Below are 19304 nucleotides of genomic sequence, written 5' to 3'. Positions count from 1 at the left end.
CTAGACACTTCAACTTATGCCCTGGTTCTACAGATTCAACTGCTTAGAATTTCCCCTTGAATGTCCACAAACAAGCACCCTCATTCCCTCAAAACTGGTTTCTCTTTCTATCTCTTTCAGATGCTTAATGGTTCTGCAGATCTCAAAACCCTGACACCATTTTTTACTCCCAACTTTCTCTCGTTCATCAATCTGCTGCGTCCCGTTTATGTGTCCTACCTCTCTCCTCTCTCATCTCCCGCGACTAAATCCTTCAGTACCTCACTGCTGGATTACTTCACTAGGATCTACCTCCTATTTCTCTCTCTCTTCATCTTTGACACTGCTACCAGATTATTCTTACGCTACATACCATGGTGTTTTTCCTTCATTCCTTTTCTTCAGAACACAGGCAGTATGGTGGTTTTAAATGTTTCCAGATTCTTTGACACTCCCCTCCCAAAAGGTGGAATCTAATCCCCCTCCCCTTGAATGTGGGCTGAACTTACTGGCTTTCATGTAAGGACAGAATGTGGCAAAAGTGCTCTCTGCTCTCAAATCTCCGACCAACAGAAACCGTTAGAGATAATGTTGACTTGTGTTCTAAACCCCAAATTTGGGGGTAATTTGTTGCACAGCAATACATTATTAATTCAGAAGGGCTCTCTGCTGCCTAGTAGATCTAATCCAAACTCACTGGGCACTCAAGGTCTTTCACTCACTGCCTTACTTTATCTTTGAATACAAACACACTGCTTCAGTCTATTTGACCTCACATGACGTGGTAAAATACTGCCTCTATTTTAGCCCATGCTACGTTCATGTAAAACATCCATCTTGACTCTCTCTACTAAACTAAATTCAACACTTTCTTTTCAGCTCATTTCAAAGTCTACCTACTAAAGAAATTTTTCTATTTTTTAATGCATGCAAGTAAACATTATCTCATTTCCAAAGCTATATCAAGTTATTTAAGAGAGAAATTATGGCTTTGCTGTCTTTATATTCCCCACATTAATGGACACAGATACAACTTTTTGTTTAGAATTAACTTTTATGAGGCTTCTTTCACAAAAAAGTTTTGAATGTCTTTTAACAATGGACATATACAATAAAGTTTACTGGCTTCAAAAAGTGTCAAGTACTTTGAGAAAACATAATGTGGTAGAACATATTACCAAAAAAATCTATATGGCCTATAAATATTCTATTTTCAGGAATCTATTTTATAGATATAATAACACAAATAAGCAAAAATATAGGTATAAGGATATTTTTCATAGCATTGTTTATAGTAAGGAAAATCAGAAACAATATGAAATACATAAATGGAAGAAAAATCAGTGACTACCCTTTTTAAAAGTGAAATAGGTCTCTAAATGTAGTGACCTGTATAAAGCAACTTGACAAAACAAAGTATTAAAGAATAAATTTAACAACAAATATAAGAAACCCATCTAAGGAAAACTTTTAAAACATTCCTAAAAAGCCACAAATGAAGACTTCAACAAATAGAAAGACATTTCTTATTCTGGGATAGAATAATTCAACATCACAAAAATTTGACTTTGCTCTAAATTAATTTATAAATGTAAATGTAATCCCCATAAACTATCAACAATTCTTTTTAATGAAGCTAGACAACTGATAGTAAATCTCATATTAAAAATACACACACACATGTAAGATATATATACACAATGGAATATTATTCAGCCATAAAAAAAAATCCTGCCATTTCCAACAACATGGATGGAGCCAGAAGGTATTATGCTCAGTGAAATAATCCAGGTGGAGAAAGACAAATATCAAATGACTTCACTCATCTGTGGAGTATAACAACAAAGTAAAACTGAAGGAACAAAATAGCAGCAGACTCAGACACTGAGAAGGGACTAGTGGTTACCAAAGAGGAGAGGTTGGGGAGCTGGGTGGGGAGGGAGAAGGGTTTAATTAAGGGGCACTATATTTCCCAGTCACAATATAGGTAGGTCACGGGGAAGGCAGTACAGCATGGAGAAGACAAGTAATGTCTCTACAGCATCTTACTACACTGACAGACAGTGACTGCAATAGAGGGGGTGAGGGCCTGATAATATGGGTGAATGATGAAACCACAGTGTTGTTTATGTGAAACCATCATAAGATTGTATATCGGTGACACTTTAATTTAAAAAAATACACATGTAACAATAGCCAGGAAGACACTGAAATGCTAGAGAGGAGGACTAAGCTCTCCAGATATTAAATTATACTATGAAGTCTCTATAATGACGTCTGCCCCCTGAGTAGACAGACAAACCACTGGAGTAATATAGGCAGTTCAAAAACAGACCCAAATACAGATGCAACTTCAGAACTATATATGATTAAAGGGGGAATCTGAAAATCAGTAATGCAAAAACTGACTTTTTAATAAGTGGTTAACACAATTGATTAGCCATTTGGAAAAAGATAAAATTAGATCCGTACTTCATACCATACACAAAAATAGATTCCAAATGAATCAGGGATCTAAAGGTAAAACAAAAAAGGCATACAAGTACTGGAAGGGAAAAAATGTGAATCTTCTCTAACTGCGATATAAGTGAAGTGCTGACTACGGCTCAACATCAGCAAGAATAAAAGACTGCTAATATAATTACATAAAAAATTTTAACAAAAGTTTTCTGCATGGCAAGAAATAAAATTCACCATTAACCAAGGATAACAGATAAAATGGGAGAAAATATTTGCATCATATCCTAGCATTATGACTAATAGCCATAATACATAAAGAACTCTTAAAATTGAGGAAAAAAGGACTAGTGACTTGGCAGGAAAATGGGCAAAGAACATGAATACACATACACACATACACATATATATATATACACATATATACACACAAATATGTATACACACATGTACGCCTTAAACATATGAAAAAATGCTTAATTTCACTCATAAAAAAATACAAAAAAACTACATTGAGATAGTTCTCACCTATTAGACTGGCAAAAATTACACAGTATAAAATGTCATTCTTTACCAGGCTATGAAGGAAAAGGTACTCACAAAGTGCTTTGAAAAAAATGACCTGTCACAGGGCGGAGACAGAGGAAGTACACAAGGAGGACCATTAGCAAGGGCACGGGAGACAGCTTCAAGGGGATCTGGGTTCCCACTAGCCAAATCTAAGGCAATTTGAGCATCAAAGTAAGGACAACAAAATAATAAAGAACCTACCAAGAGTCTACAATGACATTAAGTAAATAAGACACAGGGAGTGCTCTTCTTTGTAGAAGAAAGCCAACGAAGAAAAGGAGGAATGATAGAATTTTAAATCGCCGTTTGGAAACCGTAAGAATAACTGATTCAGACAAGAGCCATCCATGGATTGTAAAGCCTACAAGTAGAAAAAATTTGAGGAGTCATAAGGTATTAAATAATAAAAACATTACTCCACAAGATGGTTATTGTCTAACAAGAGGGAAAGAATGACTTTACGATGGCATGAAACACAAAGCAAGAGAGAGAGAGAGACTGTTACAGACCAATGAGACCAGATGTAACACATGATCTGGATTTCCTGTACTATAAAGATATTTTGGGAATAACTGACAGAATCTGACTAAGGTCTGTACTTAGATAACATTACTGCATCCGTGTTAACTTCCTAACTTTGAAAAAGAATAAACAAACTCAGTAAATAAGGATGGGAAAAGCTAAGTTCTGGATGAGAATGTACCATCTGAATCTAATGATGAGGAAACATCAGACAAATACAAAATGAGGAACTTGTTATTAAAAAAAAAAAAAGAACAGGTACTATATTTTTAAAAAATGCCAATCTGATAAAAGACCAACAAACACTGCAAATATTCCAGATTAAAGGTTATCAAACAGAAATGACAACTAAATGTGATAAATGACTCTAGACTGGGTCTCGTACCATGGGGGGGGGAAATGTTATAAAGGACATCATTAGGTCAACCAACAAAACTACAATGTGTACAACAGATTAAATAAAAACAATATGAATTTATGAAGTAGTAACTGCCATGTAAGTGAAAATCCCTATTCTTAGGAAATACACTGCAAAATATTTAGGGGTAAAGGGCCATGATATATGTAACATCCTCAAATGATTCAGGAAAAATATAGACATATACACACATACACACATCAATACACAGCAAGAAAACGTGCACAAGTGATCAAGCAAATGGGGAAATGTTAGCAATAGGTGAATCCAAGTAAAAATAGTGGTTCTTTGCATTATTCTTGGATTTGGCTTTTTTGGCGAGTTTTAAAATGCTTAATGGTCCATCCTCTAAATGAAAACTATTTCGAATTATCTTAAAACAGATTAAGAACAGCCATCTTCAAAAAGAAACTACCTCAAGGTTAGTACTTACATATTTTACAGTAACAATTTCCTAAGTGACCATTTGAGAGAAAAGGTGCTTCAAACTGACCGTGTTTTTCCTAGGGAAAACACAACTGGAAAGAAAAATGTGCAAAAGTCGTCCTGTTGTATGTGGTTAAGATCATAGCTCCTTGAGAGTCAGGCTACCTGGATCTGAACTTGTGCTCTAAGCCCCTAAGCTTTGATTTTCTCTTCTGCAAAGTGGGAATGGGAATGGTAACTATTTCCTAGTGTTTTTGTGGGATTAATGGAATAGAAGAAAAACATCAAAGTGTCCAATACATGGTAAGCACTCATTATCACTATCACCTCTCCACTGTATTGTGACGCACCTGGCATACAGCAAAGGGGCCTCTGGTAACTGATGACACAAAGGGAACCAGAGAAGAATTCACATAATTATCCAGCATCACTCCATAGTAAAGACGCTCTCATTTTAGGCTTGTTTTTTGAGGCAGAATAGCCCCTGGACTGAAAAAAGTCAAGGTATCAAATTCCTGTGACTTCATGGAAATACAAATTGAAAAAACCCGATTCTCCCCTTTCTTATTTCTACGTTCACGAAGTAAAATTATGATCCAAATCTTATCCTTTCAACAAGTCTATAGCTGGCCACAGTACATCTCCTTCTACAATTAACACACTAGGATATTCAATCTCCTATAAACTTGCTTAGTTGAGTTAGCTTCATTCAGTCTCACAATCCCCATCAACTCTGAGTGGACGGATAAAAATCAAATTTCTTCACTTGCAAATCACACCCTAAATGCCTGGCCTAGGGTTCCTCCAGAGGAACAGCAGAGTTCCTCTCCTCTTGAAGGTCTGCCTGAACCATCAGAGGCTTCCAGTCCTGACCGGAATTTAACTACCACTGTTGAAACGTTAACTTTCCAGAAGCATCTATCAAAGGCAGACCATCTGTCTCCATTAACCACAGGATGCTTAATGGACACTGGGAGCAATTCAATACTCACTGATAAATAAACATTGACCAGCAAGAGAAAAGGCACTAAGCACTAATCAATAGCTTTGTGTTAATCATACAGAAACAGAAAACAAGCTGTGGCTGAGTTAACTCTAAAATCAGTTTTAACCTTCTGGGCAACATATTTCAAAACACTATGAAATAGTTAATTTTTAAGAATATCACACACATTTATCATGTAATTATATAAAAACTATCAAATGAAATAATCAAATTGCTATCAAATGGAAATAATTTACTAACAACATAGACTTCTAGTATTTACTCAAGAAGATATTCTTTTAATCTTCATATAACCTTCAGTAAGACCCAAAAATCTCTTTAAAAGAAAATAGCCAGACAATATTTCTAAATGTTCACTTTCTCTTAGCAGCTTTTTAAACGTACTTATCATTTTTATCATCAAAGTAGTGTGAATTTATATGCAGTGTAAATTCTGAGTCCCATTTGCCACCTTCTAAACTTTTCCACTGAAAGTACAAAAATCTCTGTTTCCCATCCTCACAGGAAAAAATTAACCTTTAGTGCAGGAGGAATACACAAACTCCTACCACATCCTCACCTGTGCTTTCCTCTGTGCAATTCCCAGACTTCCAGGGTATCAGACCCCCACCAAGTCCCTCACCTGTACAGTGCCAGTTCCTGAAAAAAACACCTTCTTACATCATAAAAATCTTTGGTCTATTAAGTGGCACAGAGAGCAAATTTCCCTTCAAAAATCTAAAAGAGAAACATTTTCTTCTGTCTTCTTAGTTTCAGGTCTCATTCTCCAAATTTCTTTAGGACATTAGCTTTACTGTCTTAAATGCTACAAAGTAGTAATAGTATCAACAGAAGTCTATGCTTGTTTATTTACTTTTTTTTAAGCACTATATTCAAATAGTTCAAAATTTAAAAGGTAAAAAAAGGGTTTTCAGGGCAAAGTCTCCCTGTCCTCCAACTACCTATTTCCTTCTCTGAAATGTTATAGCCCCATTTCTATCCTTCCAGAGATATTAGATAGATATATATATATACACACATGTATATTATAAAAGTGTGTATAAATTGTTTTACACTTTTTTATGCCTTGTTCTCAACATTTTATCTTCAAGAATATAGCATATCAGAATATAATGAACTTCATCTTTTTATTTTTATAGCTACATATGACTTTTAAAATATGTGTAAGTCAGCTTCCATTGATCCAGTGTGCTGTTAAATCAATTCATTCAACACATTGTGCCAGACATTTCTACCTGATTTTTAAAAAGAAAAATAAATACACATTCCACCCCCAAACTTAAATATTTCCTATGTTAGACCATGTTATTATATCAATGCTAAACTTCTTGTGTATGGCAATTGTATCACAGTTATACAGCAGAAAGTTCTCTTTAGCAGTTATTTAGAGGTGAAATGTCATGATTATCTGCTACTTATACTCAGGAGGTTAAGAAAAATAATACAAATATGCATATCACATTTGACTCAAAAGACACATAGACTATGGGGGCAAATATGGCAAAATGTTAACATATTCACCTAGAAGACAGGTATATAGGTACTCATAACACTGTTTTCCTAAAAGTTTGAAAATTTCAAAATAAAAAGATGGGATAGGAAGGCTCTGGTACTTCCAGAGGGTCCTTTCATTTGCCACCTAAAAAGCATACAAGGGTCATTTCCCAACTCTCAAACTTGTGTTCTAACCTAGCCCAACCACATCCCTTGTGCACTCTCCCAAAAGAAAACTAAAATGAGTTCTTTAACTATTCTTAACTATTGGTCCTTCAAACTGCTCAAATTTCATGGTTCTGTAGGGTCCTCCCACCTCTTCTTCAGCCCTCCTCCTCTCTCTGGAGTACTCAGACTATTTAGCACATCTCACCATAGTCTACACACTACTGGAAACCCAGCTAAACAGTGACTACCCGAAGGAAGAAGCTCCTGATGAATAGTTCTGCTTAACTCCTAGAGCACCCAGCTAGCTCAGGGCAGTGCACAGAACAGGTGTTCATAAAGTGTTTAATGAAAGAATGAGTTTCTTTAAACAAGACGGGCATGGGACACTGCTAAGCAGTAAGGAAAGTTTTCAAAACTTACTGTTTCAACAGTCTCTTAGAAAAGCTTCTCCAGTCTCCTCAGCTGTTTCTCCAAGATTTTACACTCATCTAGTCTTCCCTATCCTTCCTAATTGTCACAACTGTCTTCTCTCTGATACAATGACAAATGATCCTTCTGAGAATAGAAAAACCAGTTCAACAATCCCAAATAAAGCAACTTTAGAAGTTAGAATAGCAAAATTCTTTTAAACTTTATTTACATGACATTACTTTCTAACACTGTAATGACCTATAAACACCTCTCAATTATCTGTCCCTGGAATATTCCTGCACAGTAGTACCCGTCCACCAGTTTGAAACAAGGGGAGCCTTGCCTCTGAAGGTGTGTTCACTCTAGTTAATCAAGATGATGCTGGAGACACTTGACTACAGAGGCAGCTGTCACACTGATTAAGACAATACCCTGTGTCTATAAATAGTAACTTTTGGAGAGGTGATGCACTAACAGAAAAAAATACAAACGATGCCTACTAAAAAATAGGAACCATATCTACTTCAAATAAGGCACAAACTGAAATGGCACAAACACAAATGTACAATAGGAAGAATCTGAATCTATTTCACTTTTCTCACCTGGGTTCAAGTGACCTTAAAAGTTCAACCCTCCAAAACCTGAGGTTTGGCACTCATAACTAATAACTTCAAGCTAGGTTTAGAACTCATATACCATTACTCTCCTCAGGCTCCTCTGCCCATTTTGCCTCTAACATTTCATAAAGTCAACTTTCCGTCCAAAAAAAAGCAGAGTGGAGAGAGCAGTGGAAGACCTAATTGTGGTCAACGATGACACTAACCAGGTGTATAACGTTAAGTAAACTGTTTCATCTATAAAATAAGATTTAATTAAATTAGCTCTGCAGCCCCTTAGAGCTATAATATACTCTATTCCTTCAAAGTAGCATAATTGTCATGTATTTAACACAAATTTAACTGTTAATTTTTATACCAAACTTTGTTACAGCTTAAGAAATTTAAAACATTATTTAAACCCAAACAACATCCATGTTTATCAAAAAGTTCATAAACAGAAAGAATCCTGAAATTAATTATCTACACGATCACTAATACCTAAATTCTGGCAGAATGCCATTGGGCACAAAATTCAAACTTCATCTGAAACCTATGTGAATGCCTATTTAAACATCCCAAGGACTTTGGGAGGCTAAACATTTCACGTGTATTTTCCATTCAACATGGAATATGCTCCATAAGCGTATTGAACTCTTTATAAACAGTTTGTACCAACACGGAAACTTACCAGAGTAAAACCTGCCTTTAGCTCTGGGCTGCCATTAGGCTAAAACAGGCTAGGCTGTTCATACCAGGAATGGGAAAAAGGCAGAAGAGAAAGGAAGAAAAACAGAAGAAAGAGACAAGAACCCAAAAGAAAACAAAGAAGGAAATTGAGAGGGTAAAGAACGTGGAAAGAAAAGGAAATAAACAAGGAGGAGAGGACTGGCCCAAACTGGCTTGTCAATTTCCCAGGGCCATGTTGTACCAACATCCCACCAAACTTCCAGAGGGATTCCAGACATCTTGAAAGTGTTTGTTTTCTTTTGTTTAATTTTAGAGAGAAGGTTTTCCCACAGAGGCCATTTTTCCTTGTGCCTACTCCTAGACGCCATGTCAAAACAAAGATTAGCAGAATTCCAACCCATGAAACGTTAACACAGAAAGAGCTACAATCCAAAATACACTACACTCTTTAACTGGGTATGGATAAAATGAAGAGTTCCTGTGGCCAGGATTCTCACCTGGCCCCGGTTGACTAGCTCACTGCACACCTGTGGGCAATACATGGCTGTTGACTCTATATAAAGAGCTCTGTCCAGTGCTCTGGGCATGACACGGTGGCAGGGCTGCAAGGCTGCAGGAGAGCAGAGGGCAGTGCTGAGGACAGAGGCCCAGAGGATGGCTGTGCGGGACAGCTGTGCAGGGCTGAGAGGCCCAGAGACAGAGACTGGCTTGCTACATGCAAGCTTGCTCTGAGTGAACAAGATTTTAGTGACTGACCCGCCACCATGGAAATAAAGTTGGCAAGAACCCTTTCACCCCAAAAATGTTTTACTGTCATTTCTTTGGTCAGACTGAATCCATAGTGAACTTGCTCAGGGCTGAAACCCACTGACAAGACACTGGGAATGTCCAGGACTGACCTGTTCCTCATGAGTAATCTTTCCAGAGCTTAGATCTCTTAACTCCAGAATAGCACAATGATCCAAAAAGATCTTTTAGCAAGTAACGTGTATTTATACAATTGCAATTCTGTGCTTCCAAACAGCTGGTACTCTCCAAAGATAACAAGGAGAGTCCAAAGGAGGGCATTTCCGTTCAGGCTCTCAGGGTGCCACTGCAGTCATCCTTAAGCAAGGACTTTCCTGCGTAAAGGGGCTGGGGTCACCAGACGCGCAGAACAGGCCCAGGCTATCCTGCCACCATCACATCCCCTGCAAATGCAAATGCTCTTCATCGAGGATAAGGCATAATTTCTCACATGGGGAATCACTTAAAAAATCTCTTTAAAGCAAATCTGTTGTTGGGATGTTTCTGTTGTTTAGAATCTCAAATGATCTACTTTAGGAAAATATTCGGCAAATAAAATGAAATGGCTAAATAGGGTGTTGATTCATTAAGCCTATAATATAAACTCCTTGTTCCAAACTGCTAGTTAGGTAGTAAGAGAGACATATGGCAAAGAGCAAAACTCCTTTGTTCTTTTTCAGAATAATTCAATTAGTAGCAGAAGAAATCTTAATTTCAAACCCCTTAAAAGTGGGAGAAAGAGAAGATTTTCATATCTTTTACCATGAAAATAGGAAAAGCCTACAAACATAGCAAGCACAGTTCACTTTTCACTAAAAGGCATAAAATAGACCACAGATTTCAAAGACAAAATTCAAGGAAAGGCTATGAATGGCATTTTATTTAAAAATATGTTTCACTTGTTGCTATCAATCACCTGCATTTTTAGGCAATAATCACTAAAAGTTAAAGAGTCATCACAAATTTTTGTGGGATAGAGCCTATTAAAGTAGGTATTATTAAATTCTGAAAAGCTAAAAAATAGGAAAAGCTGAAGGAATATGAGTGACACTAAGGACAAAGCTGATTAAATAAATGTTCCTAGCATCATAGAAATGATTCTCTCTGAAAACAAAGAAACACGAACAGATAATCACATATTTTTTAGAAAATGGACAGTATGTGCAATGAATGCATGATGCACCAATATAAAAGCTGAGAGCAAAGCCAAGTATCAACAACCTTGGTAATGAACAGATAAGTAGCTTGGTATAGTTGTGAACATTACAGAAAGATTCAGTACTAACAGAAACTCCCCTGGAAATAGGAAATATCACTCAAGGTCACAGGCTATGTACAATTTTACAAGGGAAAGAACTGAAGCAGCATTTTTCAGAGTTGTTCAAGAATTAATAGAAATAATAAGCAGGTTCCCAGAAACTCTCCAAGTAGTCTAAATACCACCAACAAAGATGTCTTAGAAGCTCAGTGCCTGTATCATGGAGATGAGAAGCAGCAGTTATCTTCCAAATCAGGGTCAAAAACCTTTCCAAAGTGAGTGTTCAGGTTAAATTTTCTGGTCTTCCATACATGTAGATAGCTCAAGTATGGAGAACAGTGCCCTTGAGGCCCCCCACCACTATCTCCTAAAGGGAAAAGAGGGCCAGTCACACTGCTGACAGTCTAAAATCAGGAGTTCTGGATCTCCTGATCCTGGAACTCAAAGAACATCCCTACGCTTTGAGACCAGTCTTGATTCACAACTATCTTTTGAAAAGCTGAAGTACTCCTGTCAGGGTTTACACTCGCAGCCTTTTAGGACCAGGAACACCTTATTCCACCGACCCCTCATTTTACAGATGAGCAGCCTATGGCACGAACTTGGACACTCACTCAGGGTTCTGTCGCTGGTGGGAACTTGAACCCAGTGGAAAGAATATAAAGCACCAAGCACAGTATCTAAAGAGCCAAGGTACCCACCAATCATTATTATAGTTAGTAGCACTACTCTTCCTCAGTACTCCTTCCACCAACCTAAATAAGATCAGCCATAGCACAGAAAGAGACCTGACAGGAAATGGGAGAAGAGGAAAATGTTGGGGAAGGACTGTACAGGAAATGGTCCTCCACAGAGGCGCTTTGGCCAACCAGAAGTCATCATGAGGCTAGATGCCTGGCTGTGAGAGAAAGAGAAACGTCAGAAGTTGGAAGAAATGAACCTCAAAAGATGTCACAGGGTAAACAAAGCTGGATACTGCCAAGTGCTAGTGTGATTAAATACAAGATAAAGTACTAAGTGTCTTAACTTGCTACAGCACAGGAGGCTTTTAAAAGGTCCTTAAGAAAGTGGAGAGATGTGGGGAGGTGAATCACAAAGCAGACCCTCTCTTCCTCCAGCTGCTCAATGGAAGCTGGTCCATGGGCCATCCCCAGCACTCCCGTCACAGACTGCGAACCCCGCCACAAACAATCAAGTCTAAAAAATTCAAAACAGTTGCACAGATTTAGTTAAGGAGATTATGTTACAGATACTTGAGTCAAGAAATAACTGCATATCTGAGTAGCAAATCGCAGGCAGTTCTCTCCAAAGAAATAAGCAGATCAAAATCTAAGGCCATATCCCTGAAATACAGATAAGTCTAAAATCAATTATACGGATGCTAAATCGACTTTAAAATTTAAGGTTTAGCCATTTCATAAAAGCAGTTAGAAAATAGGCCTGTGCTATACAAATGACTTGTTTCCTAATTCATAAAACACACCCAGTAAGAAACATCACTCGTACCTTCCAGGAATTTGATTTAAACTAGTTAGCAATCATAAAGCAATCTAAAAAAGTAAGCACTGCAGGGACTTTGGAAAGGCATTTGATGATAAGTCAAATAATAGCATCTGGTGGTATTTTGGGCATTCACAGGAAATAAAAAGGAAAACTCATTAATTTATTTTCCAACAAATAAGTCTGTGCTATTAACGAGTCTTGACATAAATAGAAAAAGTTTTAGGACATTTAAACACTTTATTCTTTTCATTTTTACCCTCCCATTCCCTACTTCTCACCCTTTTCTTTTTTGTTTCCTTGTCTCAAAAACCTTACTACTCTTTCTTCTCTAATAAATTCACTCACATTAGAATGTATAGTCAAACCTCACTTCAAGTCACCTCAAACCTTGAGTCCATCTGACTCTTCATATCTGGGAGTCTAATTTAATCTGGAATGCTTCCAGAGCACCACCTGTTAGCAAGTCTTGGCATCTCCATGAACCCCTTGCCTAAAGTACTCCCACCCCATCTCCCTACACACATACTCTGGGTGAGAACAGTGTGCTTGCTTTGCAAGAGATGCTTTAAGAAACCTCCTAGTACTCCACTGCCTTCCTAGCAGATTACAAACCCAGAGCCCCTTCATTTAGAAACTGCAAAGCCTCCATTGTTCCCCCAAGTCCTCAAAATAGGGAAGAGCCTGACTTAATCTTCATCCCCCTGATGGGCATCTCCTTATTGCAACCATGACTCATCTATAAGACAGTTATCTTGAGAAGTCCAGGCTAATGTTATCAGTTTACTAAGGACCCAAACTCACAGTTTTAACTAGGCATAGAACAATGTCTCATAAAAACCATTTCATTTTAGTGAGCTCACAATTATGCAATGTGCTGCATCATTCCCTGTGGTTGTTTATTTAAACGGACTTGGTCAGACTTGATACAACTCATTCCCTGTGGTTGTTTATTTAAACGGACTTGGTCAGACTTGATACAACATTAAGGTTTAAGGAGCAGCAGGTTTATCATTTAATAACATCAGAAACATTTCAATTTAATTTAACTGGAGACTTCCATTAGGTAGAAATAACCAATCTAAGTTTTAACAGAGCCAAAGGTTTTGCAAAATACATGGAATTCTCAAGAAACTCTAAAAATAAAATTAATTTAATCCATTTCAAAATTTTACAAGTCAGTTTGCCACACAGCAATCTTTACATGATGTAATATTGTAGATATCAAAGGACAGGTGTTGTAACTGAAAAGGGGGAAAAAACAGGAATAGAATCAGAGAATTTTGAAGGGATCATCTAATCCAATGGTTCCCAAAATGTAGTCATCTGACCAGCAACACGCGCATCACCTGGAAACTTGTAAGAAATGCAGATTATCAGGCCCACCAGAGACCTAATGAGTCAGAAATTTGGGCTGTGGTCCAGCAATCTTAGTTTTAACAAGCACTCTGTGATTCTGATACCACTCTAAAATTTGAAAACCAGTGATCCACTCCAATCTCTCCACTGATGAGAAAGAAATGAAGCTGGCAGCTTCCTTCAATTCTTATATCAAGTTAATGACCAAAGTCACTAGAGACAGTTCTCAATAAACCTTCAATATGATTCTTAAACTACACACCTGAATCCAAGTAGTCCCAGAGGACTAATACATCTCTAGGCCAAATATATCTTGATCTATTGCAGCATGAATTCGTGTATCATTACTATATAGTTAGGCAGACAAATGTTTTTGTTTTGAGTAACTTACATTTAATACCTAAAAAGAGGCTTCACATTATTGACCTCTCCAAAGAAACAACATCTCCAATCACACAGGGCTTTTTGCTTGGTTTGCTGGGGTTAACTGTACTGCTAATAGCAGTGGTGGGTTTCTTCTGTTATGGTTCTTTGAGTTTGGTTTTGAGGGCAACAGCAGGAATTTATAGGACATATGGTTGATAGTTTGTTTTTGGTTTTGAGGCTTCCTCCCACCACTACCACCGCCAAAGAGATTTACATCACGGGCATCTGAAGAGGAATCATCAAGTATTAAGAGGCCAGAAACTGCTAAAAGAGAAAGTAACAGCACCACCTCCCCACCCAAAAAAAAAACTTCACATTTCATCCTGGAATGTATTGTATGATTTCTTTTTTAAACAACAAAATTTTTTTTTCAATTACATTTTACTGATTCTAATATAAAATTCGTTTTCATTTGTAGAACACCAATAATGGCAGAATAGGAAGCTAGCCTGCATCCTAGGAACAAGGACAGGTGTATAACCCGGCCACACATACCACCACAAGGGAGGGAAGTGTGATGCATAGCAATCAGAGTAGATTTCATATCATTTTCTACAAGTTCTAGACCACATACTGGGCTGCGTGATTAGCCTACCAATACAGCATCTACCACATGAAATGAAATTTACAATTTTTAGCCTCAGGGCTCTCCTTCCTGAACAGATGTTTGATGTATACCATACCTTTTAATAAAAGTATTTCAAAGTCTAGTAGTGGTTATCTGCACAACTAAACATCTGGTTCTATTTACATTTTAAAATATCCTATTTGAGAAGTTTGTAACTTGGGTGCTAAGATTACATTAATTACCACAGACTGAGATTTAGAGGTCTAGGAAAGAAATGTTTTCATTCCTGCTTCTCATATTGAAGCTTTTTCTCAATGTCATGCCATGCTAGAGATATTTTCAGTCCTCTTTTCAGGCTCCATTAACATATATGATAACCTCAGATTCCACAAACCCAATTCTCTAACTAACATAGTTCAGTGCATGAGTTCTATTTCTCTTAAGAATCACAAGTGCATTAAACAATAGGAACAACTACTTCAAGTTGATTCACACTTCCAAGTCTCTCTGTAGGACCTGAGCACCAAATCCCCTTGTGATTTTATTTTAATTGGTCATCAAATAAGGGTAACAATTCCTGCCACTTATCTTACAGGAAAGAAATCAAAGTCACTGAGCTAACAATATTGCTATTGGAGAGACTGCATTCCTTGGAACAACTATAAATTCAGCATAGTTACTAATACCTCCTCTGAAGTTCTAAAATACACCCTGTGAAGAGGGGGCTAAACTGAACATTTGTTCATTCAAAATATTTACAAACAAATATTTATGAGTGTCAGGCACTGGTATGAGACACTGGGAATACAATGGCCAGTATGACAAATGCATACATCTTAGAGCACTGTTGATTAAGATTATGGGATTTCCTTTTAGTTTATACACCAAGGGCTCAAATCCATTTGATTTGTAACTAATTCTTTATAGTCAGAATTACTCATAATCATTCCACTCTGCTCATAAAAAAGGGAGACCTCATGAACTACATGAAAAGCTTACAGAACACACAAATGCTCTATTTAATATGGAGGCTTCACATTGGTCAAAAATATCAACCAGTAAACACATTAGAATCTATGAACTGGAAGCATAGTGTCAAGCCCTAAAAAATGAATCAAAAGATTGTTTCAAGGCAGAATACCTTAATGTAAATGTTCACCTGTCAAATACAAAGCTTAAAATATAAGCAAATCCTCTTTAATTGTGCCATTTCAATACAGTAGGCACCAGCCACCGTGGCTATTCACATCAGTTAGAAATTCAGTTCCAATGTCACACTATCCATTTAAAGTGATCAACAGCCTCAAGTGGCTAGTGACTATTACTTGTAAGTCATTACAAGTATGTCATTATAAAGCATATCATCTCAAAAAGTGCTATGGGACAGTGCTACTATACAAATGCCACTGTAATACTAAACCTGAAAATTACAACAGAATAAAATGTGAAGAATCTGTACTCTGATATGGCATATAAAAACATATGCCCACCGATAATGCAATGCCATTTTTTTCTTCCCAATTAAGCTGAAAACTGATACTGCTGAGCATCTCTCCCAATGTATGTAAGTATGGAGGAAAATTCAGGCTGTCCAATAGGCCAACTGTAATTGAAATTGGGGAACAAGTGAAAAACTGACTCGATTTTGCCCCTTCCTTCCTATTCCTTTTACAAGAATGTGCTAGTAGTGTTCTGTAGTCTTTGTGCAAGATGTGTGCTTTTAGCTTAGTAGCTAGTAGCAGAGGAGATGAGGACAGTTAAGAATGAAGATGGGTAACACGGGCAAACACCAACACAAACAATATAACTCAAATTCAATTTGGACATGTTAAGTGCCTACTGTGTGCCAATCATACCCAGATAAATCACCACCATTCCCCCACTTTGATGAGCTCTATTTGGTAAGGGTGTCCATTGTATAAACAAAAACAGTATGATATGCTGTGATTAATGCACTAAGACAAGTATGTAGAACACAAACAGGCGACACAAGGAAGGCATTTGTAAATGTTTTCTGAGGAGAAATCACAGGAAACTTCCTGAAGGAGGTACCCAAGAAGCGTAAGAGCCACCTTGGCAGAGCTGTGCAAAGGAATCACAACTGGTTGGCAATGCTAAAGGAAAAGTGTATTTGGTGCTCACAGGGATGGGGGTGATAATGAAGGGAGGGAAGTTATTCCCATGCCCGACTGCAGACACTCACATTTATGTCAAGCTTGCTTTGGTAGGTCTATAAAATTTCTTCACCAAAACTGCAGGCAACATTAAAACCAATCCCGAACTTGATAAGCAATGTGCCTATGGCTGCCACACAGCTAAAAATATTAAATAGTAGAAATACAGACATTTCTTTGTAACACAGTACCACTTAATAATACAAATTGGTCACATAAATATAGTAATTGGAATCTTTTGTTTGCAGGGAAAAGCCTTTGTTTTCTGTGTTTTATTTGGAATATCCTTAGAGTATATCAATGAACACATTTTCAAAAAAATGGATTACCCTCACATCTAAATATTCCACTAAGAGCTTATATGACCTGAAAGCAAATGAAATAAAACAGAGAAGGGGGATGCAGAAGCAACGCTTCTGTGCTCCAGACCAAAGTAGTTATTTACCTTACAAATTTTCTTGGCAGAACTTCTGCTAGTCTGCGTATTACCTTGCACTTTCAGCTACATCCAGTTTATGACCACCAAAATTGTATCGTGCTTAGCAACCTAAAGGACTCTTGTGGCTGCTTACGTAAATCCTTGGAAATACCTGCATCTTCTGGACTCTTCACTATACATGTACATGTATATGTTCAAATCTCAAAACAACTTTAATGGAATATGTACTCTTCAAATGACTGGGATCCTGTCTGTCTTCATAATAAACTTCTTGAAAACGTTATTAGCTTACAGGCTTTAACAATTCACCAAGTGACTCTCCCCCCTTTAAAAACTTCCGAGATAAAAATACATATGTAAAGATATGCTTATAAGCTCGCTGGCCAGTAGGCAAACATAGTTATTCCTATAAACACAATCTTGTGGCCCTCTGGTAAAGGCCTATTTCCAATGCAGCACGTATGTATAATGGCTGAAAGTAGGGTTCTGGAGTCAGCCTCCTGAATTTACTAGTCAGGGATGGTCACTGACCAAAATTTAACCTCCTGAGCTTCAGTTTTCCAGCAATAAAATGGGGATAACAGCGTTTCATCAAGTATATCCTTGTCTGCATAGACACGATGCTGGCACACAGTGACCCATCTAATGGCAGATAAATACACTTCAGCTATTTTTACTTCTTTGTCCTTAAAGATGGATGTTTTCACATCTATCTATTCCATCAAGCTGGCTACCTCTGTAAATTCTCCCCCTCACTGCATCAAAAATACTTTGGTGGGATTTTCTTTAATACATTATGTCCAGGCCTTATTTGGATTTGGGTTCAATTGACCTGGACATCAGAGTTCTTTTTAAAGGTCTCCAGTTCCTTACAAGGTCCAACCAGGATTAAGAATCACATACAGGTTTTTATATGCCCACAAGGATACACACACCCATTAATATCTGTTGGATTTCTGACCGGATCGGCGCAGGCGGGCCTCCTGGCCTGGATGGAAAGCCTCGTCCTAGAGGTCGAGACCGCGAACTCCGAGTGCGGTGGGATTTACACCCACGTCCGTATACCGCTTACCGCAGACCAGTTCCCACGAACTCCACCAGGTGCGGCCTTGACACTCTGGGAGCTGGATAACTGTCCCGGACCCACGCCCCCTAGCCGTTCTCCTCGCAGCCCCCGCGGGCGCCGGACGCCTGCGTCACCGCGCCCTCGCCTCCCGCGCCCCAGCCCCCCTCCCGCCCACGGCACGTGACTCGACACGCGCCAGCTGCACGCGGGCTCCATCAAAACAAAAACACAGGAGGCCGGCCGGCAGGGCGGCGGCGGGGGCGCGCGGAGGCGGCGGGGTGCGGGCGCGCCCCCGCGCCATTGCCCAGCGCCGTGGCCGCGCCTCCGCCGCCCCGGGCGCTGCCGGCCGCGCGCCCCGGCAGGCCGGGGGCGGGAGGGCAGAGGGCGCCACCCTGTTTACAGCCTTAGCTCCCGGACGGAGACCCCGCCTGGTAACGGTCTCCCGGGAGCGGACCCTGGAGTGCGCACCACCCGCGGCCCTGCGTGGAAGGGGCCCAGCTCCAGGCCCGTTCGGAATAAAACCGTCGCCACGGCTCTAGGGTCGAGCCCGCACGAGTCTCCGCTCTTCCAGCGCCCACCGCCCACGACTGTATCGTGTCAGCCCCCGTCACGAGTCTGCTACGCACTTCGCTCCCACCTTTCAGCTCCGGCGCTTCCGCAGACCACCCTCACGTGGCCGCTCCCCCCTGCCAGGGCACTCCCCGGCAAAGGCTGCACTAAGGGGTCCCGGCCTGCTCGCCCCTCGTGGGATGTAACCCCTCTCGGACCACCCCACCTACAGACTCCGCCCGGGGCCGAGGGCGGGCGGGGCGCGGGAACCACGAGCTGTCAGAAGCCTAGTTTTCCACATGACGAAGCTCCTTCACTCTTAAACATCCCCACTCACCCTCAGCCTAGTTTCAAGCTGAATCACGCTTAAAACGAGAGGAGGGGAGTGTTAAGTTTTCTTCCTAATTAGCAAAAAAAAAAAAAAAGACCCAGCTCTACTCAT

At 39.1% G+C, this 19304-nt stretch overlaps 1 long non-coding RNA gene across 16 annotated transcripts in view; it reads right to left on the bottom strand.

Moving 5' to 3' along the window:
* The window catches only part of LOC108392288 (uncharacterized), a 244974-nt gene that overhangs the window by 221423 nt on the left and 4247 nt on the right, over positions 1-19304 (bottom strand). The gene's annotated exons all lie outside the window — the stretch shown is intronic.

This window comes from Manis javanica, chromosome 6 (genome assembly GCF_040802235.1).
Source record: "Manis javanica isolate MJ-LG chromosome 6, MJ_LKY, whole genome shotgun sequence".
Lineage (NCBI taxonomy): Eukaryota > Metazoa > Chordata > Mammalia > Pholidota > Manidae > Manis > Manis javanica.
The sequence above is the reverse complement of the archived record's forward strand: the minus strand, read 5'-3'. Positions and strand labels throughout refer to the sequence as shown.